We start from the raw sequence: 27981 nt of genomic DNA, 5'->3' as shown, positions 1-27981 counted from the left end.
TAGGGGTCCCCACAATATTGTGAGATTAACCTCCAGGTACTTGACCATGTTCCTTTGGTAAAAATAGGAGAAACTCCCCCGCCCCTTTCATCAGGAGGAGGAGAAAAGGAACCATGCTGAAATACACCAGAGCACTCTGTTCTTATCAAGGCCTGTCCTCAGGAAAAACTAGTTTACTACAGTTTAACCTGCTGGAGTATTATTATGAGCCTACCTGATCTGGGAAAGGGAAATAACCAATACCAGTCAACTCTATTCAGTCTCACCTAAATGGGGAGAAGAAAACAGAAACATTTGTAAAATTCACAGTGCAGAGGCATAGACTTACTAAAACTGAAACACAATCACAGGCCTATAGACCACTCCTCCTCCCCAATACCTCACCACCACATTGCTAAGGACGAACTACATTTTTATAGCACTTCCTTTTACCTGGTACATCATGTCAAGCTATTAAGAAAAAATTACAAGGCAGACTAAAGTGCAAAACACACAATTTGAAAAATCAGACAAGCATTAGAAGTAGATATGACAGGGATGTTAGAATTATCAGACTGGGAGTTCCCATTGTGGCTCAGTGGAAATGAATCTGACTAGTATCCATGAGGAAGCAGTTTCAATCCCTGGCCTCACTCAGTGGGTTAAGGATCTGATGTTGCAGTGAACTGTGGTGTAGGTCACAGATGTGGCTCAGATCTGACATTACTGTGGCTATGGCGTAGGTTGGTGGCTACAGCTCCAATTCAACCCCTAGCCTGGGATCCTCCATATGCCACAGGTGATGTGGCCCTAAAAAACAAAACAAAACAAAAGTATTATCATACTGGAAACTTAAAATTACCATGATTAATATGTTATGGACTCTAACGGATAAAGTAGACAATATACAAGAATAGATGTGCAGTATAAGCAGAGAGATAGAAATCCAGAGGAAGAACCAAAAGGAAATCCTAGAGATTTAAAAACAACAACAACAACAACACTGTAACAGAAATAACACCTTTGATGGACTTATTAGTAGACCAGACACAGCTGAGGAAAGACTCTCTGAGCTAGAGGATATATCAGTAGGCGTCTCAAAAACAGAAAAGCAAAGAGAGCAAAGAATGAAAAATACAGGGCTGAGAGAAAATTACAAAAGGTATGAAATATATATATATATATTATGGGAATACCAGAAGGATAATAAAGAGGGAAAGGAGCAGAAAAAATATTTAGAGCAATAATGGCTGAGAACTTCCACAAATTCTTGTCAGACACAAAACCACAGATTCAAGTGGCTCAGAGTTCACCAGGCCAGATAAATGCCAAAAAGACAGAGGCACATCATTTTCAAACTACAGAAAATGAAAGATAAAGAAAAAAATCCTGAAATAAGTCAGAAGGATAAAGCACCTTACCATACAGAGAAACAAAGAATTTTATCTGACTTCTCAGAAACCATGCAATGAGTGGAGTGCAGTATATAGTGTTGAAAGAAAAAAAATCCCCAACAACCAACAGTTCTGTACCCTGTGAAATTATCTTTCAAAAGTGAAGAAGAAATAAAGACTTTCTCAAAAAAACAGTAATTGAGGGACTGAGATGCCAATAGACCTGCCTTCCAAAAATGTTAGAAGTTCTTTAGAGAGAAGGAAAACTATATAAGTCGGAAACTTAAAATGAGGAATAAGGAAGAGCATCAAAAAAGGAATAGGGAAGGTAAAATTAAAACTTCTGGGACTTTCTGACACCTCAATCTAGAGGAAACCCTTGCTTCTTTGAGCCTCACCCCAAACCATTCAGTGCAAACCATTCAGTGCAAACCCTGTGGAATGCCTTGCCTGACACCTTTTTTTTTTTCTTTTTAGGGCTGCACTGGCGGTATATGGAGGTTCCCAGGCTAGATGTCTAATGGGAGCTGTAGCCATTGGACTACGCCACAGCCACAGCAATGCCAGATCCAAGCCACATCTGCGAACTACATCACAGCTCACAGCAATGCTGGATCCCGGACCAGCTGAGTGAAGACAGGGATGGAACTTGCAACCTCAAGGTTCCTAGTCGGATTCGTTTCCCCTGGGTCAGGATGGGAATTCCCTTTCTATTGAGATGACTTGTGGTCCCCTGTGGTGTGTGAACAGCCTTTTACAACTTTTAAGCTACAAGCTGAATATTGGCTCCCAGGACATCCAAGTACTCTTTCTCAGCCCCTGTGAAAATGTTGTTTTATATGGCAAAAAGGACTCTATAGATGTGATGGAGTTGAGGATTTTAAGATGGGAAGGGGAGCCTAGATTATCCAGGTGAGTCCAATGATGTAATCACAAGCATCTTTTTAAGAGGGAGTGGAGTGGGGGGAGCTCCTGCTACTACAGAGATGGGAGGCAACATGATGACTGCAGCAAAATGTTATGCTTCCGGCTATAAAGATGGAAAAATATCCAGGAACAAAGGGATACGAAGTAAAACCTCTAGTAAATGGAGAGAGCAAGGAAATGAATTCTTCCCTAAAACCTCCAGAGGGAAAGTAGCCCAGGCAAAATTATGATTTCTGACAAGTGAAACTGCTTTTGGATTTCTCACCTCCAGAACTGTAAGTGACTAAATGTGTGTTGCTTTAAGTTAGTAAGTTTGTGGTACTTTGTAACAGTAGCCATAGAAAACTAATGCATTTATCTCATTTAAGCCTATAAAGCTCTCAGCTTCCCTCTATAGAATGATATACCTGTACATTCAAATTTTCATTTTGTTTTCATTTTCATTTGGTTCAAAATTTTTTCTAATTTACTTTGTGATTTTTTAAAACTTGATTTTTGTGTTATTTAAAGTTGTGTGGAACAATTTCAAAACACTTAAGAATTTTCTAGACACTGTTTAGATACTCATTCTTTTTTTGTGGTTTTTAATAACTTTTTTGAGGCATAGTTGATGTATAATATGTTACAGGTGTATAATATAGTGATTCACAAATTTTAAAGGTTATACTCCACTTAAAGTTATCATAAGATATTGGCTATATTCCCTGTGTTGCACGATATGTTTTATAGCTTATTTTATACACACTAGTCTGTACCTCTTGATCTCCTACCTCTATTTTGCCCCTCCCCCATTCCCTCCGCAAATGATACAAATTTGTTGTCTATTAGATCCTGATTAATTTAACATATCTGTATTCAGAACACATATTCTGTATAATTTCAGTGCTGTATTTCAGTGTGATTTGAAATTTATTGAGATTTATTTTATGGCTTAGCATATGTTTTGATGAAATTTCTTTGCATATTAAATTGAATGTTTTCTGTTACTACTAGGTATAGTGTTCTATAAATGTCAATTAAATCAAGTTAACAGTGTTTTTCAAATATTCTATATTCTTAGAGACTATTTCTTGTTCTATCAATTATTGAAAGAGAAGTGTTAAAATAACTGCAGTTATGTTTTATGTCTCCTCAAACCATTGCATGAATATTTAGTTTTTCATAACTTCTTAACTAGTTGACCAAATTGACTAGTAGACCACTTGGATGGGGGGGAGAGTTAATCATGTGTAATTGATTAACAATGTCATGTTCATTTCAGGTATACAGCAAAATGATTCATCTATACATGTATATGTGTATGGGGGTGTGTGTGTATATACATATATTTCTTTTCAGATTCTTTCTAAAATTTCATTGTTAGTTTCAAGAGTATAACAAAGTGAATCAGTTATACATGTACATATATCCATTCTTTTTCGGACTCTTTTCTCATATAGGTTATTAAGAATATTGAGTAGATTTCCCCATGTTATACAGTAGGTCCTTATTGGTTATCTATTTTATATATAGTAACATGCATATTTTAATCTCAACCTCATTTAATTTATTCCTCCTCTCTTTTTCCCTTTGGTAACCATAGGGTTGTTTTTTATGTATGTGCCTCTATTTCTGTTTTGTAAATGAGTTCATTTTTATCTTTTTTTTAGATTCCACATAAATAATATCATATGATATTTATCTTTCTCTGTCCAGCTTACTTAGTATAATAATCTCTAGATCCATCCATGTTGCTGCAAATGGTATTGTTTCATTCTTTTCTATGACTGAGTAGTATTACATTGTATAAATATATCTTCTTTATCCATTCATCTGTAATGGACATTTCGGTTGCTTCCATGTCTTGGCTATGGTAAATGGTGCTGCTATGAACATTGGGGTGCATATGTTTTTTGAATTATAGTTTTCTCTGGATATATGTCCAGTAGTGGGATTGCAGGATCATTTATTAGCTCTATTTTTAGCTTTTTAAGAAACCTCCATAATGTTCTCCATAGTGGTGGTACCAATTTACATTCCTACCACCAGCATAGGAGGGTTTCTTTTTCTCCACACCCTCTCCAGCATTTATTATTTGTAGACTTTTTGATGATGGTGATTCTGGCCAGTATGAAATGACACCTCATTGTAGTTTTGATTTGCATTTAACTAATAATTAGTGGTGTTGATCATTTTTTCATGTGCCTGTTGGCTATCTGTATGTCTTCTTTGGAGAAATATATATTTATATATTCTGTCCATTTTCTGATTAGTTTGTTTTTTTAAGCTGTATGAGATATTTTTATATTTTGGAGATTAATCTCTTGTCAGTCGTGTTATTTGCAAATATCTTCTCCCATTCTGTAGGTTGTCTTTTCATTTTGTTTATGTTCCTTTGCTGTGCAAAAGGTCGTAAGTTTAATTAAGTCCCATTTGTTTATTTTTTATTTTATTTCCATTACTTTAGATGTATCCAAAAAGATACTGCTGCAATTTATGTCAAATAGTGTCTTGTCTGTGTTTTCCTCTAGGACTTTTATAGTATCTGGTCTTACATTTAGGACTTTAATCCATTTTGAGGTTTTTTTTTTTTTTTTTTTTTTTTTTTGTATGATGTTAGAGAATGTTCTAATTTCATTCTTTTACATGTATCTGTCCAATTTTCACAGCACTATTTATTGAAGACTATCTTTTCTCCCTTGTAAATTCTTTCTTCCTTTTTCATAGATTGTTAACCATATGTGTGTAGGTTAATTTCTGGTCTTTCTATCCTGTTCCATTGATCCATATGTCTGTTTTTTATGCCAGTACCATATTGTTTTTATTACTGTAGCTTTGTAGTATAGGCTGAAATCAGGGAGCCTGATTCCCCCAGCTCCATTTTTCTTTCTCAAGATTGTGTTGGCTGTTTGAGGTCTTTTGGGTTTCCATACAAGTTTTTTTGTTGTTGTTCTAATTCTTTGAAAAGTGCCATTGGTAATGTGATAGGGATTGCATTGAATCTTGCAGATTGCTTTGGGTTGTATAGTCAGTTTAAAAATATTTATTCTTCCAACCCAAGAACATGCTATATCATTCCATCTCTTTGTGTCACCCCCTAATTTCTCTCATCAATATCTTATAGTTTTCAGAGTACAGGTGTTTTGCCTCTTTAGGTTTATTCCTAGATTTTTTTTTTTTTTTTGGTGTAGTGGTAAATGGGACTGTTTTCTTAATTTCTTTCTGATCTTTCATTGTTCAAGTATAGAAATGCAAGAGATTTCCGTGTATTAATTTTGTATCCTGCAACTTTACCAAATTCATTGATGAGCTCTAGTTGTTTTCTGGTAGCAAATTTTAAGATATCCTATATATAGTATCATGTTGTCTGCAAACAGTGACCATTTTATTCTTTTCCAATTTGTATTCTTTTATTTCTTTTTCTTTTCTGATTGCTGTGTCTAGGACTTCCAAAACTGTGTTCAATAAAAGTGGCAAGCATGGTCATCCTTGTTTTGTTCATGATCTTAGAGGAAATACTTTCAGCTTTTCACCATTAAGTATGATAGCTATGGATTTGTCATATATTACACTGGGGAATGTTCCCTCTATGGCCACTTTCTGGAGGGTTTTTATCATAAATGGATATTGAATTTTATCAAATGCTTTTTCTATATCTATTGAGATGATCATATCATTTTTATTCTTCAATTTGTTAATGTGGTATATCACACTGATTTGCGGATATTGAAAAATGTTGCATCCCTGGCATAAATCCCTCTTGCTCACGGTTTATGATCCTTTTAATGTATTGTTAGACCTGATTTGCTAGTATTTTGTTGAGGATTTTTGCATCTATATTAATCAGTGATATTGGCCTGTAATTTTCTTTTGTGTGTGATATCTTTGGTTTTGGTATCAGGGTGATGGTGGCCTCATAGAAAAATTTGGGAGTGTTCCTTCCTCTGCAGTTTTTTGGAATAGTTTCAGAAGGATATCTTCTGTAATGTTTGGCAGAATTCACCATCTGTTCCTGAACTTTTGCTGGGGATTTTTCTAATCACACATTTGATTTCATACTTGTGATTGGTCTGTTCATATTTTCTTTTTCTTCCTGGTTCAGTCTTGAGGTTGTACATTTCTAAGAATTTGTCCATTTCTATTAGGTTATCCACCTTATTAGCATACCATTCCTGTAGTAGCCTTTTATGGCCCTTTGTATTTCTGGTGTCTGCCCAAGGTGGGTGAGGCTGGTATAGAGGCTCATGCAGACTTCCTGGCAGGAGAGGCCAATGCCTGCCCACTGGTGGACAGAGCTGGGTCTTGGTCCTTTGGTGGGCAGGGCCATATCAAGGTGAATGTTTAGAGGTGGCCATGGGCTCAGGAAGGCTTTATGCAACCTGTCTGCTCATGGGTGGGCTGTGTTCCCACCCTGTTGGTTTTTTTGGCCTGAGTCATCCCAGCACTGAAGCCTACAGGCTATTGGGTATGGCCAGATCTTTGTGCTAATGACCCAAACAAGAGTTCAAGCAGATGAACACTCCCTGAGATATACACTGCCAGCTTTTATAAGCCCAGATGAAACCACATCCACCCCCAGCTTCCCCAGGAGACCCTCTAAGACCAGCATGTAGGTCTGTCTCAGGCTCCTATGAAGCCATTGCTTTTTCCTGAGTTCTGGTGTACACCAGGTCTTATGTACACCCTCCAGGAGTGGAGTCTCTGCTTCTCCCTGTCCTATGGAGCTCCTGCAATCAAACCACACTGGTCTTCTAAGCCAAAAGGCTCTGGGGTCCCTTCTCCCTGATGCCAGACCCCTATGTTGAGGAGCATGATGTGGAGCTCAGAGCTCTCACTCCTATGAGAGAACTTCTACAATATAACTGTTCTTCAGTTTGTGAGTCACCCCTCACATAATATGAGATTTGATTATATCGCAAGTGTACCCCTTCTACCACCTCATTGTGGTTTATTCTTTTGTCTTTGGTGGGAGAATATATATTTGGGTATGTTTCAGACTTTCACATCAGTTATTATTCAGCAGTTAGTTGTGATTTTGGTGTGCTCATGAGAGGAGATGAGCTCAAAGTTCCTTCTGTTCTGCCATCTTGCCTCCAGTCAATGGAGAGAGTTTCTAACAATAGTCACTTTGAATGTCAGTGATCTAAATGCACCAGTTGAAATACAGAGATTGTCAATAGTTCAAAACACAAGATCAACTGTATGTTGTTGACAAGAAACCCACTTTCAGTATAAAGATGCATATAGACTAAAGTTATAGATGAAAGATAAAATGAAGGAGAAAAATATACCATGGTAACATTAATCTAAAGAAAACAAGCATAGCTATATTAATTTAAGACAGAAAAGACTTCAATGCAAGGAAAATTATCAGAGATAAAGAAGAGCATTAGATAATAATAAATAAGTCAACTATGGAAAAAGGCATGACAATTCTTATTGTGTGTGTGTGCCTAAAATCATCAAACCACATGATGCAAACATTAATAGAATTACAAAGAAAAATAAATGGTCTATCATAGTTGGAGACTTCAGCACTCTTCTATCAGAAATGGACAAATCCAACTGGCAGAAAACCAGTAACAACATAATTGAATTTAGCAATATAAACAATCAGCTGGATACAACTGATGTCTATAGACTACTTCATCCAAAAACAACAAAAAACACATCTTTCTCAAGCTCAAATGGAACACCCACCAGAATAGACCACATTCTAGAACATAAAGCACACCTTAATAAATATAAAATAGAAATTTATAGGGAGTTCCTTCTGTGGCACAGTGGGTTATGAATCCAACTGCAGAAGCTCAGGTCAATGCAGGAGCAGGGGGTTTGATGCCTGGCCTGGTACATCGCATTAAAGGATTTGGCATTGCTGCAGCTGTGCCATAGGTCACAGCTGCAGCTCTAACTCAGTCCCTATCCTGGAAACCTTCATATGCTCTGGGTGCAACCATAAAATAAAACTAAATAATAAGTAAATAATATAATGTCTGTTTGTTTTTTTATGTCTGCACTTGTGGCATATGGAAGTTCCCAGGCTAGGAGTCAAATCAGAGGTGCAGCTGCTGGCCTATGCCACAGCCACAGCAGAGCCAGATCTGAGCCAGACTGGCAACCTACACTGCAGCTTGCAGCAACCCACATTCTCACAGATACTGTGTCAGATTCTTAACTAGCTAAGCCACAATAGGAACTCCTTATAATGTCTGTTCTTAATGACAATGGAATCAAACTAGAAATCAGTAATAGAAACATAACTGGAAAACCCAAAAATACATGGAAATTTAATGATATACTTCTAAATAACACATGAATCAAAGAACAAATCTTAAGATACATTTTTAAAATATTTAAACTAGATGACCTATGAAATGGGAGAAAATAGTTTCAAATGATGCAACTGACAAGGGCTTAATCTCTAAAATATACAAACTCATATAACTCAACAGCAAAAAACCCAACGACCCAATTGAAAAGTGGGCAAAAGACCTGAGTAGACATTTCTCCAAAGAAGATATACAGATGGCCAAAAAGCATATGAAAAAATGCTCAACATCACTGATTATTAGAGAAATGAAAATCAGAACTACTACGAGTTACCACCTCACACCAGTTGGAATAGCCATCATTAACAAGTCCACAAATAACAAATGCTGGAGGGGGTGTGGAGAAAAGGGAACCCTCTGGCACTGTTGGTGGGAATGTAAGCTGGTACAACTGCTATGGAAAAGAGTATGGAGATACCTTAGAAAACTATGTATAGAACAACCATATGACCCAGCAATCCCACTCTTGGGCATATAGCTGGACAAAAACACATGCACTTTCTAGAAAAAGACATATGCACTCACATGTTCATTGCAGCACTATTCATAATAGCCAAGACATGGAAACAACCTAAATGTCTATCGTCAGATGATTGGATTAGGAAGATGTGGTATATATACACAATGGAATACTACTCAGCCATAAAAAACAATAAAATAATGCCATTTGCAGTAACATGGATGGAACTAGAGACTCTCATACTGAGTGAAGTAAGTCAGAAAGAGAAAGACAAATACCATATGATATCACTTATATCTGGAATCTAATATTTGGCACAAATAAACCTTTCCACAGAAAAGAATCTCACGGACTTGGAGAAGAGACTTGTGGTTGCCATGGGGGAGGGGGAGGGAGTGGGATAGACCGGGAATCTGGGGTTAATAGATGCAAACCATTGCATTTGGAATGGATAAGCAATGAGATCCCACTAAATAGCATAGGTAACTATATCTAGTCACTTGTGATGGAGCATGATGGAGGATAAGGTGAGAAAAAGAATGTACATATGTATGTATGACTGGGTCACTTTGCTGTACAGTAGAATACTGACAGAATAAACAAACTATAATGGAAAAAATAAAGGTCATTTAAAAATAAAATATTTAAACTAAATGAAAATGAAAACACAACTTAGGAAATTTTGTCATATGCAATGAAAGCACTCTTTGAAGGAAATTTATAGCATTGAATGCATATGTTAATAGAAAAGAAAAATCTGAAATAAATCATCTAATTTTTCACCTTAGGAAAGTAGAAAAAGAAAAGCAAATAAAATCCAGAGTAAGCAGAAAGAAGAAAGACTAAGAATTACAGCAGAAAATAATGCAATTGAAAATAGGGGGCATATATCCAGACAAAAGATTCATTCAAAAAGATACATGGACTGCTATGTTCATCACAGCACTATTCACAATAAACAAGACATGGAAACAACCTAAATGTTCATCGACAGATGAATGGATTAAGAAGATGTGGTACATATATACAATGAAATACTACTCAGCCATTAAAAAGACAAAATAATGCCTTTTGCAGCAACATGGATGCAACTTGAAATTCTTATACTAAGTGAAGTAAGTCAAAAAGAAAAAGACAAATACCATATGATATCAGTTATATGTGGAATCTAAAATATGGCAAATATGACCCTATCTATAAAACAGAGATCATGGCCATGAAGAACAAATTTGGGGTTGCCAGAGGGGAGAGGGAAGGGAGTGGGATGGTCTTGGAGATTGGGGATGGTGGAGCAAACTGTTACATTTGGAATGAATGGGCAGTGGGGTGACTGGGCCACTTTACTATATGACAGAAATTGAAGAAATATTATAAATCAACTATACTTAAATTTTAAAAAAAGAAAATAGGAAATAAAGTCAAAGAAAATAGAAGTTGATTCTTTGAAAAGATCCATAAAATTGATAAGCCCCTAGTCAGTCTAAGAAAGAAAGGACATAAATAACTAATATCAAAAATGAAAAGAGGAGGCATTACTACAGATCCAATTGACATCAAAATGTTAATAAATTCTACAAAAATTCTATGACCACAAATTTTGATAACCTAGATGAAACAAATCAACTTTTTGAAAGACATGATGTGCCAAACTCACACAAGAAAAAAAAAAAAAGACAATCTGAATAGGCCTATAATCATTAAAGAAATTGAATCAGTAACTAACAACCTTTCCAAAAAAAAAAAAAAAAAAACCATCAGGCCCAGAAGCATTCACTGGTGAATTTTACCAAACATTTAAGGAAAGAAATTATTCAAATTTTCTACAATCTCTTTTAGAGTATAGAAACAGAGGGAATACATCCTAATTTATTTTATGAAGCCAGTATTACCCTAATAGCAAAATCAGGCAAAGACAGTGCAAGAAAAGAAAACTACAGACCAATATCTCTCATAAACATAGATGCAAAAAATCCTCAACAAAATATTAGCAAATCAGATTCAACAATGTATTAGAATTGTGTACCATGACCAAGTGGGATTTATCCCAGGTGAGGAAACCTGGTTCAACATTCAAAAATCAGTTAATGTAATCCATCATATCAACAGGCTAAAAAAAAAAAATCACATGGGAGTTCCCGTCGTGGCACAGTGGTTAACGAATCCGACTAGGAACCATGAGGTTGCGGGTTCGGTCCCTGCCCTTGCTCAGTGGGTTAACAATCCGACGTTGACGTTGCCGTGAGCTGTGGTGTAGATTGCAGACGCAGCTCGGATCCCACGTTGCTGTGGCGCTGGTGTAGGCCGTGGCTACAGCTCCAATTCGACCCCTAGCCTGGGAATCTCCATATGCCGCGGGAGCAGCCCAAAGAAATAGCAAAAAGACAAAAAAAAAAAAAAAAAAAAAAAATCACGTGATCATATCAATAGAATCAAACACTTAGATTAATGAAATTATAATGGGGAGCTCAAAAATAGACCCATACTTTTGAGTAGCTGATTTTTGACAAATTTGCAAAGGCAATTCAATACAGATAATCTTTTCAACAAATGATATTAGAACAATTGGACATCCTTTTATTTTTTTAAAAAACACTTTAATCCATACCTCTCACCTGACATAAAAATTAACTCAAAATGACCCATAGATACAAATGTAAAGCTGAAAATAATAATACTTAAAGAAAAGAATATGAGAAAAATCCTGTGAACTTGTGTTAAGCAAAGATTTCTTACACATAGCTCCAATAATATGATTTATAATAAGAAACAAAAGGTAAGTTGGACTCATCTCCAAAAAACTCTTAAGAAAATACTAAGTCTGGCCACAGATTGGTGTAAAATATTTGGAAAAACACCTTTCTGATACAGCTTTGTATCCAGAATACATAAAGAATTTTATTTATTTATTTTTTTATCTTTAGGGCCACACCCATGTCATATGGAGGTTTTTAGGCTAGGAGTCTAATCGGAGCTATAGCCACTGCCCTACACCATGGCCATAGCAACACCAAATCTGAGCTGTGTCTGCAGCCTACACCACAGCTCACAGCAATGCTGGATCCTTAACCCACTGAGTGAGGCCAGGGATTGAACCTGCACCCTCATGGATACTAGTCAGATTCGTTTCCACTGAACCATGATGGGAACTCCCATAATATAAAAAGAATTTTATTTTTTTTTAATTTTTAAAAATTAAAAATTTTTTTTTCTTTTTAGGGCCATACCCACAGCATATGGAGGTTCCCAGGCTAGGAGGATGAATTGGAGCTACAGCTGCCAGCCTACACCACAGCCTTAACCCATGGAGCAAGGCCAGGGATCTAACCCTCAATATCATGGTTCCTAGTTTGATTCGTTTCTGCCACGCTACAATGAGAACTCCTAAAAAGATTTTTAAAATTTCAATAGTTAGAAAACAATCCAATTTGAAAATGGGCAGATATTTGAACAGACACTTTACCAAAAAAGATATATGAATAGCAAATAAACACATGAAAAGACAGTTCTCATCATCAGTCACCAGAGAATAGCAAGCTAAAACTATAATGAAAACCATTCCACCCTTATTAGAATGGCTAAAATCAAACAAATAAGCAGTACCTATAGCTGACAAGGATGTAGAACAATGAGAATTCTCATATCTTACTGGAGGGAAAGCAATATGGTACAAACATCTTTTAAAACAATTTGCCAGTTTCCAACTCAAGTGTCCATCAACAGACGATTGGATTAGGAAGATGTGGTATATATACACAATGGAATACTACTCAGCCATAAAAAAGAACAACATAATGCCATTTGCAGCAATATGGATGGAACTAGAGACTCTCATACTGAGTGAAATAAGTCAGAAAGAGAAAGACAAATACCATGTGATATCACTTATAACTGGAATCTAATATACAGCACAAATGAATATTTCCATAGAAAAGAAAATCATGGTCTTGGAGAATAGACTTGTGGCTGCCCAGGGGGAGAGGGAGGGAGTGGGAGGGATCAGGATCTTGGGGCTATCAGATGCAAACTATTGCTCTTGGAATGGATTTACAATGAGATCCTGCTGTATAGCATTGAGAACTATGTCTAGATACTTACACTGCAACAGAATAATGGGAGGAAAAAAATGTATGCATGTATGTGTAACTTGGTCCCCATGCTGTACAGCAGAAATAAATAAATAAAAATTTAAAAAGATAATTTGCCAGTTTCCTATCAATAATATGTATTTATCTATGTCAGCATTCCACTCCTAGATATTTACCCAAGATAAATGGAAACATATATGTTCATACAAAATCTGTACATCATGTTTATTGTAACTTTATTCATAATTGACAAAAAATGGATGTGATCCAAATATCCATCAACATATGAATGCAGAAAATTTGTATATTCAAACAATGGAGTATTACTCAGTAATAAAAAGACAAGCTAATCATGTGCATAATGACATGGATGAATCTCAGTTGCTAAGTCAAAGAAGCCAGGCTCGAAAGTCTATCCAGTGTCTGGTTCCATTATATGATATTTTGGAAAAGGCAAAACTATAGGAATAGAAAACAGATTAATAGTTGTCAGGGGTTGGAAATTGGGGTGTACTACAGTGGAGCACAAGGGATCTTGGGGTGTGATCGAATTGTTCTGTAGCTTAAATGGGATGCATAAAAATCTTTATGCATTTGTCAAAACTCATAGAACAGGAAAAAAAAGGTGAATTTTGCAAACTTTACTAAATCTGATATACATGCAATTCTGGCAAATGTCTAAAACAACTGTTTGGTGTCCTCCAAGACACAAGCTGGCAACCAGAAACTTTTAGACGCATGTTATAATCAGTGGAAGAAGTCAGTAAGTACGTTAGGCAATGAGACCTGATTTTCAATGTGAGCCTATGTATGAGAGATACACCCATGAGGAGAATAGTGGTAATCACAAACTAGATAATAGGGTACAGTCTTCATCTTAATGAAGATAGTCCTTGTGTGAACATGTTTTGGGAGAACCAAGCCCGTCTTCTGAATCATGCCCTACAGTACAAAAGAACTCTCATCACCTGCCACAGACCTTGCAGATTTGTGGGCTAAGAGCCAACAAAACACAGTAATAAATCCCTGTGTCAGGTGGCTTCCTGTTGTTTTGTTAAGTTGTTCTTCCTTGCTTCCCAATAGGAATCAAGCCTAATACAAATTTTAGAAAACTAGCCTACTAACATTAAATCACTTTGGAGAGCACGTCTTTGTCTGTGAATAGTACTCAACTTTTCATCTCCTTGATGCTTCTGACATACCTCCTATGTCATTTCTGAGCATATAAAGCAATAACTTGGCTTGTCCCAGTTCTTAGAGAGGATTAACACCACCATGGTGGGCAGGTCAACACTGACAAACAGGTAAGACTAGAAATTACCTCCTACTCGCACAGGAGGATTTTGGTTTCTTCCATGAATGCAAGAAACTTTTGGAATGCAGTCATGTGTTTTCTCTGATTATGAAAGAACAGCATCTGCTAAGACCAACACTTCATATATTTTTCTTTAGTTTTATCAAAAAACAGCAATGAACCCATCTATAAATGTCGAATTATTATAAATAAGTTACAGATAATTTAGTAGGGCCTAACACATGGTGGTTTTTAACTAATTAAATGTAGGTGTTACATTCTAACACTATCCTATTATCTTAGTATCTAAAGTCTTCAAGACAGAAAAGTAAACCATTTTTTTAAACCTCCCATTTGTGATGTGTTAGGTCATAAACACAGGACAAAATTCAAAGAGAATGACTTTTTTTTTTTTTCCTTGAACCCCTCATTGACATGTAAGCTCAAACAGGTGGACTTCTGAGGAAGGTAACTTGGCAGGGAAGGAGGAGGAAGGTGCTGTGGTTGGTGGCTGGCTTGGAAAAAAATCTCAGCGTCATCCTAGGCCCTGCTCTTTCATCCCAACAGCAATCAGTACATGCCTTGTCTTGTCCCAGCCTCAGTATTGCCCCTCCAAGCCTGTTCCTTTCCTTTTTTCATCTATGTCCCACTAAACATGAGGCCCTTGGCATCTTTCACAGAAGCTATTGCTATGGTGTTGTGATTGGTCCCACTATCTCATCTCTGTCTTTTCTGGCTCACACTGCATCGTTACCAAATTCATCCAGTTCAGCCCAGTTCTCATCATTTCATTATTTGACTTTGCACAACTCCCCTTCGGTCATGGAACACGGGACACCCTCCTCAGACAGGCATTTCAGATTTCCCATAATCTGATTGGCACACCTATACTTCCAACCTTTCCCCACCGACTCTTTTTTCATGATGTGTTTTACCATCCTCCACTCAGTCTTTACTTTTTCCTGTGTCTGTGCCTCTTATGCTGGACTCTGCTTGAAGTTCCAGCTCCAACCTCAGCTTCTTCATATCATTCATCCTTTGAAGTCCGGCTCAAATGATACTCTTTTCATGAAGCATTGGCTGACACCCACAGTTGGAAGTGAATTTCCATAGTTTTTAATTCTCTTACAGTGTACTTCTTCCTTATATTATAATCCTTTGTATAAGTGGTGAATATTGCCAGATATCTTTTTTTATATTGTCAATTCCTTAAGGGCAAGTTTTTTTTCTTTTTTAAATGATTTTTATTTTTTCGTTATAATTGGTTTACAGTGTTCTGTCAATTTTCTACTGTACAGCAAAGTGACCCAGTCATACATACATAGGTACATTTTTTTCTCACATTATCCTCCATCATGCTCCATCACAAATGACTAGATATAGTTCCCTGTGCTATACAGCAGGATCTCATTGCTTATCCATTCCAAATGCAATATTTTACATCTAATAACCCCAGATTCCCAGCCCATCCCACTCCACCCCACCCCCGGCAACCACAAGTCTGTTCTCCAAGTCCATGAGTTTCTTTTCTGTGGAAAGGTTTATTTGTGCCAAATATTAGATTCCAGATATAAGTGATATCATATGGTATTTGTCTTTCTCTTTCTGACTTACTTCACTCAGTATGAGAGTCTCTAGTTCCCATGTTACTGTAAATGGCATTATTTTATTGTTTTTTATGGCTATGTAGTATTCTACTGTGTATATATATCACACCTCCTTAATCTATACATCTGTCAATGGACATTTAGGTTGTTTCCATGTCTTGCGTATTGTGAATAGTGCTGCAATGAACATATGGGTGCATGTATCTTTTTCAAGGAAAGTTTTGTCCAGCTATATGCCCAAGAGTGGGATTGCTGGATCATATGGTAGTTCTATATTTAGTTTTCTAAGGCATCTCCATACTCTTTTCCATAGTAGTACCAATGTGCATTCCCACCAAAAGTGCCAGAGGGTTCCCTTTTCTCCACACCCGCTCCAGCATTTGTTATTTGTGGACTTGTTAATGATGGCTATTCCAACTGGTATGAGGTGGTAACTCATAGTAGTTCTGATTTTCATTTCTCTAATAATCAGTGATGTTGAGCATTTTTTCATATGCTTTTTGGCCATCTGTATATCTTCTTTGGAGAAATGTCTATTCAGGTCTTTTGCCCATTTTTCAATTGGGTCGTTGAGTTTTTTGCTGTTGAGTTATATGAGTTGTTTGTATATTTTAGAGATTAAGCCCTTGTCAGTTGCATCATTTGAAACTATTTTCTCCCATTCTGTAGGTTGTCTTTTTTTTTTTTTTTATGGTTTCCTTTGCTGTGCAAGGTTTTTTGATTTTTTTATCTCATTCTCAATTGTATCTATATAACCAATGCCATGCTCGTGGTAGATCCTTAATAGATATTTGTTTACTCATTCAGCAAGTATGTGTGAGTTTTGAATGGATAAATGAATGAATAGATCTGAAATTGGAAGAAAGGAAACCAGGGTGCTTTGTTATTATAAGAAAGGCAGCAAGGAACACAGTTTGGGAGCAATTCAAGAACCATTATAGACAAGAAAAGCAGATGGAGATGTTAAGCCCACCTGTGAAGGGCAGGCATTGGTACTATTTTTCAGCGGCATTCTTCTAAAAGTCAAACCTCTTCATAAACTGACATATGCTGCTGTCATAATTGTTTATAGGGAAGTCTTATTATCTAGGAGCACCTGCTAATCAAAGGGAAAGCTAGGAAGAAGTATGGTCTTCTAACCTTAGAAAGGTAGTTGCAAACTGCAACAAATAATTATTGTATCATTTTTATTTTAATGTGTAGGAATTCTTTTTTTTTTTTTTTTTTTGTCTTTTTGCCCTTTCTTGGGCCACTCCCGTGGCATATGGAGGTTCCCAGGCTAGGGGTCTCATTGGAGCTACAGCTGCCAGCCCATGCCAGAGCCACAGCAACACCAGATCCGAGCCATGTCTGAGACCTACACCACAGCTCACAGCAATGCCAGATCCTTAACCCACTGAACAAGGCCAGGGATCAAACCCGCAACCTCATGGTTCCTAGTTGGATTCATTAACCACTGCGCCACCACGGGAACTCCGGAATTCATTTTTTTTTAAAAAAAAATCATTGGCTTTACTATCCACAAAAGAGCCGAAGCAATGATGGTAGATACTGGAATTATCTCACTAAATAGAAATTTTTCTTCTCTCACCTCCTTTTTTAGCAAACTTTACTTCATATCTTTTCTTAGGAATGCAAGACAAATGTGTCCCAAAGCTTTAGGATTTCCAGATGAAAGGATCATAAGAACACCATATCATGGTCATGTAATGCTGTCTTATGGGAGGAGGGTCACAGAATTGGTAGAAATCTATCTATAGAGTGTACTCCATTAAACTAAACAAAGAGATATGTGTTCACAAAGATCAATAAGGTAGTGACTGGCCATTTGATAAAAATACTCTGATCACCAAAAACTGAAAAAATACAGCACTTTTCAGGAACTCCTCATGTACAATGTAAAATGGGGACCACCTGTACTCTTGTCGTTCAGCAAGGGATGAAAATCTGGTTACCAGGTTCCAATCTAGGCTGTAGGTGAACAGACATTTTTTTTTCCCTAATCTATTTAAAAGTCAGAACATAACTTGGAGAGGGTAAATATTTTTCCAGTTGCCTATTAAGGAAATTGCCTTTCTGATTCATCAACAATTGATTAAATATGACTCATTACATAGCTCCAGATGGAGCAGGGAACAAGAAACACATTTCCGGTGTCTTAGTCACTGCTATCTCCTCAATCTTGTTCCTTCATTTTAGCAGGAATTGTGTTGTTTCCTGGTTCATTTAAAATATTTAAAAGACAACTCCCTTAGTACCAAGGATATGATAGGAGCTTCATATATGAATGTTGAATGACCATAAGGTTTCTTTCACTCAGTGTTCTGGGATAACAAGTCTTATTGTAAATCATTTTGCAAGCTCTGAGCCTTGAATAACAAGAATATAAGCACTTGAATTCTTTTAATTTCCATCTCCCCCAAAGTGCCTAGTACAGGATACACACACAGACACACACCCAGGCTTATTAGCTATGAAGTTAGCTTAAAGAATGCTGGATGAATTACTTCGGGGTTTATCTATTTTGGATCTGACTTCTCCATTGCACCTAGAGAATACCAATATTATTATAGGAACCCAAGAAGAGTTGATGCTGATTCCAGTGGTTAGTTAGCATGTTTGGTTTTATGTAGTATAGTTGAATAATTGACTCTATGGATGCCAATTGCTACTAGACAGATTTTTATATCTCAAGTCATCAATAAATTACACCAACATCATAATGCAGTTGACTGAAAATATATCCCTATTGTTCCAGGGGCGTTAGTTCTTAGTTGAGTCATTTGCCCTCAGCCTGATCTGTTTTGATTCTGCCCATTTTCTTTCAATTCAGAGGCATGGGCATATTTAAATTTTAATAATACACAAGGCAGTGGGAAATAAGTATTCAAAAGCAAGTGGAATATAGGCTTTGGCACTGGATAGAAACCTCCCCATCCTCCTCCTGCTTTTCCATTACTCTTGCACAACTACCACACTCACAACACTCCTGACACCGATGTAGGTTTTTTTCCAAACCAGCCGATTCTGCTACCCCAGCAAAGTGTCCTATAATTGAATCAATTCTAGCACTCTACCAGGAGATAGCATCAGATCCCACAAGTTAAGGGCTCAGTCTCACAAGACTGTCCTTCCTCACTTCCATTTCAAGCAGAAGATTCCCAAGTTACCCACAACTTCTGTCTGACTTGGCTACAGATCAGAGGTTCCCATGACCCTCTCCCCTTTGGATTCAATTATTTCCTAGCATAGTTCACAGAACTTGAGGAAACCCTTCCACTTATCAATTTATTAAAATACATGATAAAAGATACAGATAAGCAGTCAGATAAAGAGGTACATAGGGCAAGGTCTGGGAGGTTCCTGAGAGTAGGAGCTTCTGTCTCTGTGGAGTTGGGGGTGTGTTACCCTCCCAGGATGTGGACATGTTCACTAACCTGGAAGCTCTCTGAATTCCAGTGATTTTTATGGATTGACGTAATCAACCATGAACTCCATTTCCAGCTCCTTACCTATCTTTGGAGCCACTTATCAAATGTAAGATCTTTGACCTGGTTACTTAACTTCTCTGAATTTCACTTTTCTTAGGGAAAAAAAAAAAAAAAAAAAGAAGATAGTAATAGTGCACCACTTAGAGTTACTGTAGGGATTAAATAAGATAAAGCATGTAAAATATCTAGCACATAATAGACCTTAGAAAAATCTCTCTCCTTTCTTAATGATACAAGCACTCTATAAGATACAGGTATCTTATAGAGTCACTCCCTATTGTCAATTTAAAGACATTTGCAAAGTCCCAAAAAACACCTCCCTACCATGGCTAGTGAGGCTTTGTGTGATTTATCCCCTGCATATCTCTCCAACTTCTCTTCCACTGCCACCCTCCCTTTAACTGGTGCATTTAAAGATATTGGCCTCGTAACTTATCCTCAGACTCACCATGCTTCTTCTACTTCAGAGTCTTCTCAAATATTCTTTCCCTTGCCTAGTTTCTAGACAATTCTCAATCCCTCCCTTCACCTGCATAATCTCTATTCTACCTTTCTTGGTTTAAATGTCACTTTCTTAGCAGCATTTTCCCTTACATCCCTCCCCAATATTATGTCTCCTCCTCTGCTCTCTCATAGCATTTAGAATTCTTTCTTTATAGTAGTTGTCACATGGGGGGGAGGTATTACAGAGAGGCAGAAACTTTAAGTCTATTTTTTCATTTTTTTAATCTTTCCTCGACTGCTCCGCTTTTCTACATTGCACAGAGTCTGCTTTTGTGATTCAGTAGTTATTAAAAGCATAGCTTTAAGGGCAGTTGTCACATCCTTAATTGTACTTTGGTACATATTTGTTATGTACATAATTTGTTATAAATTGTGTCCCATCAAAATTAAGATGTTGAAGCCTAATCCCCAATACCTTAGAATGTGATAGTAAGAAGAAATTAAGTTAAAATGAGGCTGTTAGGTGAGCCCTAATTCAATCCACCTGGTGTCCCAGGGAGAGGAAATTAGAACAACAGAGACACCAAGAAATGCACATGCAAGACAGCAAGAATACAGCCATCTGCCAAGGAGAGAGACGTCAGGATAAACCAAACACGCCAGTACTTAGACTTCCAGCCTCCAGAATTTTGAGACAATTAGTTTGTGTTGTTTAAGCTGTTAAAAAAAAAAAAAATTCCACTGAGTAAATTTGAGAATCTAATTAGATTTATTCAGTGATGAATTGGACAACATCCCATCTAGAAAATAGAAGGTTTTCCTAGGGAGTGTACACAATGTAGGGTTTTTATAAGTAGAAAGGGGGTGAGACAAGGATGTTATTAGCTTGAAAAAAATTGTTTCAGGCCAGGTTCTCTATCTTGGGAAGGAAGGGAATGGCTCAGGTCTTTATTATGCAGATTATCTTACTTGTGCTAATGCTAATCAGGAAATTTCAGGTTGTCTGGGTTTTTTGGCTGCCCCCCTGGCATAATGGAGTTCCCAGGTCAGGGATTAAACCTGCATCCTGGTGCAGCAGAGATGCCACTGATCCCATTGTGCCACAGTGGGAACTCACAGGTGGTCTGTTTAAAGGTCACAATCCTAGGAGAAATTGAAATTACAATTAAGTCTTGGTTGGCTGTTGTTTGGACAAATGACACCATTGTGGGCTTATTTCTTTTTAACAATCCCCCCCCCCTTTTGTCTTTTTAGGGCCACACCCACAGCATGTGGACATTCCCAGGCTAGGAGTCAAAGCAAAGCCGTAGCCAGGCCACAGCCTTAGCAACGCCATATCTGAGCCACATCTGCATCCTGTGCCACAGCTTGCAGCAACGCTTTGGATCCTTAACCCACTGAGTGAGGCCAGGGATCAAAGCTGCATCTTCATGGATACTAGTCATTTTCTTAACCTGCTGAACCACAACAGGAGCTCCAGCAATTCCCTTTTTTGGTAAACTCTCAGACCAATTGGAAAATGTGATCAAAATTTAAGGCACCAGTGCTTCTCTTGGCTACCACTTTGCAGTTCTTGCACCTTTGTTGATCCTGGGTGTGGTGTCCAGAGGTTGTAATATTCTATTTGATCCCCTGACATTCACAGGTCCCAGGTTCATAACCCTTAAGCAAGTCATTCTCTCATTCCTTTTCTGACGTTCAGTCTTAGGGGGATCACTTGCTTTGTAGTTAAGTGGCTGCAAATGTGTATTTATAGCTTTTGAGAGGATAAAATGCACCAGGGGAATTTTTATGATAACAGTAAGCAGGTCAGTTCCTAACGTTTGGAGTGCAGTTTGGACCCACAGACCCAAGACCCAAACCAATCAAAATCAAATTAAGTTAAAAAACTCCATGAAGGAGTGATCTTAAGCCAAGTGGCTTGCTCAGTGATCTTACATAACTGAGTTTCAACTTCCCCAGAAGTACTAATCCATAGTACTATTGGCCATAGTACAGATATCTCATTACTCAACTAAAAGATAATCAAGGATTATCATATAAGCAAGAACAACCTTGGCCAGAGAGTCCAAAGATTTTTGCTGGGCAGTTAATGGCCTAGCAATAGAAGCTGCAGTAATATCAAGAGCCAAGGAGAAGCTTCAAGGGGATGGGGGGAAGAGAGAAATAGATGAGGGAGATTAAGCTGTACAAACTTCCAGTTACAAAATAAATGAATCACAAGGATGAAATGTACAGTGTGGGGAATATAGTCAATAACTGTATAATATCTTTGTATGGAGACCTATTATAATTTTGAAATGTATGGAAATATCACATCACCGTGTACACCAGAAATGAACATAGTGTTGTAGGTCAATTATACTTTAAAAACAAATAAATAAATAAACTCATAGAAAAAGAGATAGATTTGTGGTTACCAGAGGTGAGGTGTAGGGGGAGGAGGGGGGGATGGATGAAGGTAGTCAAAAAGTATAAAATTACAGTTGGAAGTACTGGGGACTTCATGAACGTAATTAATACTTCCACATGTTATATACAGAAGTTAACAGAGTAAATCCTAGGAGTTCTCGTCTCAAGGAAAACACTTCTATTTCTTTAATTTTGTATCTATATGAGATGATGGGTGTTTGCTAAATTTATTGTGGTCATAAATATGATGTATGAAGTCAAGTCTTTGTGCTATGCCTCTTGAACTTACACAGTGCTGCATTCAACTACATCTCAATAAAACTAGAAGAAGAAAAAAAAAGAGTCGGGGAGCAGCAAGATATCATTTACGTCTACTCCCAATCAGGGAGCTAGGGCCCTGCCAATGGCAGCGAACCCTGAATCATTAAAAACCTTTGGAACCCTTCATCATTAAAATTAGTCAAACTAGGAGGCATTGCCCAGCTGTGTGCCAACCATCTAGGCATTCATAGGTCCAAGGAGAATAAAACTACCACAGACAAAGATAAATTCTGTTGGGGCACAAACTACTTCACTAAGGTGGCACTGTTAATGGAGTCATTTTTAAGAATTGTTGACTGTGTCCATTCAAGCTAGGGATCAGTAAGATTTTTTCCTAACCTGAAATAAAAATTGCTTTAAATTCCAGGGTTCCCAGGAGTTCTCATTGTGGCACAGCGGAAACAAATCTGACTAGGAACCATGAGGTTGCAGGTTTGATCCCTAGCCTCACTCCGTGGTTAGGGATCTGGTGTTGCCATGAGCTGTGGCATAGGTAGCAGACTCAACTTGGATCTAGCATTACTGTGGCTCTGGCATAGGCCAGCAGCTACAGCTCCGATTCGACCCCTAGTCTGGGAACCTCCATATGCCACAGGTGCAGCCCTAAAAAGACAAAAAAGAAAAGAAAAATAAATAAATAAATTCCAGGGTTCCCCCATATACACACACTTATTAATGGCCTCCGAGATACAGGTGAGGGTGTTATCCTTTCCAAGGCCAATGACAAGTAAAGGAAAGGAAGAGAAGAATTGGTTTCATGGTTGGTTAAGTAAGAGGTCTTGAGAGGCACTTTGGGTGAGGCTGTCTACCTCGATGGCAGCTTCTCTTCAATTAGACTCAGAGTTCTCTAGTGTTTGTACAGAACCAGATGCCAGGTATAGTCTTCTTAGCTGTGAGATGTGTATCCTAGGCTTAAGTCCCTGAGATGTAGCTGCCATCTGGACAGTGAGAAGGATCTGGTATAGCCCCTTCTAAGGAGACTGAAGGGCCATCTTTGTTCTTAGTGATTCCTAATCAGAAGAGTGAGAGAAAACTTGAAACTTAGTTTAGTGAGTCATAGCCTGATTCAGAGAAAGCTTGAAGAGTTCAGGATTCAGTCTAGTTTACATGTACATAACAATCAAAGACAATTAATAGGACAAGACTCTAACATCTATAAAGGTACAAACATAACCCTTCTCTCCACATTTACCTCCATTTTTTCCCCAAAGAAAATCACAGTAAAACGAATTTGTTTATATGAAATTTGGCCCGATTATTTATATAAGGGCAGAAGGGAAGGCTACAACCTATCCAGAAAACATACATACCACAACAAGAACATACTGATAACTTGTGCTAAATGACAGTTGAATGAAGTCCAGGTACAGATACTCAGAAGCCCAGAGGGAGGAGTTCTGAGGCCTCTGGGGACAAAAAATAGTTTTTTCTATAATGGGTTAAGAGATTAGGAAACAAAAAATGCAGTTTTCCAGGGAGCCAGGAAGAACCAAGCTACTGTCTTAGTTCTTCCGTAGTCCTACCTGGTCATTTTACTTACAGCCATTGTGTACCCATCTTAATTTCTCTGATTCAGGAGCAGAATGTTGCCATGTTGTAAGGACATAAGTCTGGCAATGAATGGTCATTGTTTTGCCAAAACAGAATGGACCTCATCCACACGTGCCACCATCTTTATAGATTCTATTACTGCTGCCCTTGCAAGAAAGTCAGCTGGAACATCTCCCTGTTACTCCTGTTCAGTGCTTTTAGTGTAAGTCTCAATTTTGATGACAGATAACATTTTATACCAGGACACATCAGACTTCCAGGAATTTACATAATTTTTGGAATATTCATAACATCCATCTATATAGACATGACATAAATAAGGCTTAATGTTACTTAAGTCCCATGTAATTTAACACATCAAGTAAGCCTAACTAGTTTAACAAATATTTTGGCATGTTCCAGAGGCCCTCTGGAAAAGTCCCAAAGTTTTTTCTAGGTCAAAAAGACTTTATTTTTGGAACTTTATTTTGGAAAGTTTGTCAATGATATCAAAGGTTGACTAAATAGGATCACAGACCAGTGTGAAACAATACTTAATTATCTAGTTAGCAGATGAAAGAGAATTAAGTTCTTGTTTCATATTAATACACTATTATAATAAAGCTTAATTAAAAAACCCTCTTATTATTGGGTTTTAGTCAGCTTGATTACACAAGGTAAAATTCTTTTTTTTCTCTTTCTGTGTACATTTAGTCTGTCTTTCATTTTCTTCCCTTCCATTCTGAAATAAACAGGAATTCTCATTTGGACAAAATTACTCTCATTTCCCTTGCCAAAAATGCATTTTCAGTCCTCATATCTTTTCTTAATCAAAAACAAACAACCTATTTTCTTTGTGTATAGAGATATTTTGTTTTTTTGTTTTCAGTAGGTTTTTTTGTTTTTTGTTTGTTTGTTTTTTGCTTTTTAGGGCCACATGTGTAGCATATGGAAGTTCCCTGGCTAGGGCTCAAATCAAAGCAGTGGCTGCTGGCCTGCATCGCAGCCACAGCGACACAGGATCCGAGTCAAGTCTGCAACCCACACCACAGTTCACGGCAACTCCAGATCCTTAATCCACTGGGTGAGGCCAGGGATCAAACCCACATCATCATGGATACTAGTCGGGTTCAGTACCACTGAGCCACACTCTCAACAACACCATGAAATTTTACCTTTTGTTTCCCCTTTAAGGGGAATAAGGTAGCAGTTTACCACAAAATCCCTCAGAGTTTTGTCAACTGTGGGAGGGGCCTATATGGGAGTACTTAATGTCGAAGAATTTGCATGGGGCCTTAGAGAGAATCTTTTTTCCAGTGTTTCTTTCAGTTAATTACAATTGAGACATCAATTTCCGGCCCAGGGGTCTTGATGAACTAGAAGTGTATAATGGGAGAGGCCTAGGTTTGTTTTAAATGCCTTTTGTGTCTTTAATTTTTCATTAGCTTATTATAACAGATCTTTGTGGGGTTTTTTGTGTTTTTTTTGTTTGTTTTTTTGTTTTGTTTTGTTTTGTTTTGTTTTGTTTTTGGTCTTTCTCTCTCTCTCTCTTTTTTTTTTTTTTTTTTTTTGCGGCATATGAAGGTTCCCAGGCTAGGGGTCTCATTGGAGCTACAGCTGCCAGCCTACGCCAGAGCCACAGCAACACCGGATCTGAGCCACATCTGCAACCTACACCACAGCTCATGGCAATGCCAGATCCTTAACCCACTGAGCAAGGTTAACCTACTGAGCAAGGCCAGAGATCGAACCCGCAACCTCATATTTCCTAGTTGGATTTGTTTCTGCTGTGCCATGATGGGAACTCCTATAACAGATCGTTTAATGAAACTATTTTGGAATTTCAAAACTTTTTGGAGGCTTCAGCATACTAATTAAAATAGGTATTACATTCTGTTTGTTGGCTGTGAGAGCTCTTGCTTTTAAGTGCACTTTTTAAATGATCTTATCTATTTGGAATGTTCCTTATAATGACTGTTGTAATTCTAGGTTGTTTTTAGTAAAATCTTGCCCTCTTGTTAGATATCTTCAACTCTGAGACTGTCTTTATTAAACACAAAATAAGCAAGTGTACCAGAAGGTGGCACACTCAACTGTGGATATAAAGGATCCCATTTCTTTTAATTAGCCCTTTGGGTTTCTTGGAACCACACTAATAATCTGGGGAGTGGAGAAAGAACTGAAGCTTCAGGTCCCAACGAATGGGGACTATGGAATGAGTCCAAGTAAATAGGGATCTGTGGCTGCCACCAACAATTCCCAACATGGAATGTGGGGATCTGGGGACAAAACCCCAGAGGGCTAGGGATTCCTTTTTGGCTTCCTGGATACCCACTTAGCAATTGCCTTGATCTGCACAAAACGAGACAAACAACCACGTATACCTTAACGAATGGCATTAACTGAGAGATGTTACTGTGTCCCGGCCACAAGAAGGCCCTGTGTGCACCACACCAGTTCCCATGGAACTCTGGACTGGGGAGAGGCTTGGACCAGCGGACCCCAAGGAATGGGGACTGTGGTCTGATTCCACACAAATGGAGAGCTACAGCTGCCAGCAGCAGATCCCAGTGTGGAACCTGGGAAGGACTGCAGAGAACTGCAGAATGAACTATCAGCCACGCCCAACGTGGAATCCAGATACAGACTTAAGGGCTAGGTTTTCCACCTGGAGAATTGTCTGAAAAGTTAGGGTATGGGCTCTAGGCAAAACCTTCTGCCAGCTCAGTTGGGCTCTGGGTAGAATCACCTGCAAATTCAAGTTGATCTGTCCTGTAGAGGAAAGCCAATTAGATTGGGAGGTTTTGTTTATTGTTTGTTTTTGTCTTTTTGCCATTTTTTGGGCTGCTCCCACGGCATACGGAGGTTCCCAGGCTAGGGTTCGAATCAGAGCTGTAGCCGCCGGCCTACACCAGAGCCACAGCAATGCAGGATCGAAGCCACGTCTGCAACCTACACCACAGTTCGTGGCAACGCCAGATCCTTAACCCACTGAGCAAGGCCAGGGATCGAACCTGAAACCTCATGGTTCCTAGTCGGATTCGTTAACCACTGAGCCACGACGGGAACTCCTAGATTGGAAGCTCAACTGCAAAAAAGCAGAGTTCAACAGTAAGGAGCTCAGCAACAGACCTCAAATGAGAAAGACAGTGAACTCAAAATAGTTCACGGGGCATCACGCCTGTGTCTCCTAATGGTCCCAGGTTCCATCAGGATTTCACTTTGGATCCCATGGTTGCCACAAATCTGTCAAAAAAAAAAAAAAAAATTGACCAAGTAAATTTGATGGTCTAATTGGCTTTATTCAGTGATTCGTGACCCAAGCAGCATCCCAACCTATAAACAGAAGATCTCTCCTGTACAAAATGGAAAGTTTTTTTATAGGTAGAAGAGGATGGGACAAGGATGTTATTAGCAAAAGAAAAGAAAGAATTGTTTCAGGCCAGGTCATCATTTCTAGGGGGAAGGGAACAGCAGGGGTCTTATTATGCAGTAGGCCTCACTAGTGCTGATCCGGAAATTTCAGATTGCTTGTTTTAAGGCTCCATTCCTGGGAGAAGTTGAAACTGCAATTAAGTCTTGGTTTGCTGTTGTGGGGGTAAATGACTTCATTTTGGCCTTGTTATTTCTTTTTAACAAAGCCAGCAGTATTTGTTACGTCAGTCCTAGAAAACTAATACACTGTTTAAGGCCTATCCTCTTCCACCACATGCTGAATTCCTTAAG

The sequence above is a fragment of the Sus scrofa genome, chromosome 14, assembly GCF_000003025.6.
Source record: "Sus scrofa isolate TJ Tabasco breed Duroc chromosome 14, Sscrofa11.1, whole genome shotgun sequence".
Classification (NCBI taxonomy): Eukaryota; Metazoa; Chordata; class Mammalia; order Artiodactyla; family Suidae; genus Sus; species Sus scrofa.
Note: the sequence above shows the minus strand (reverse complement) of the source record.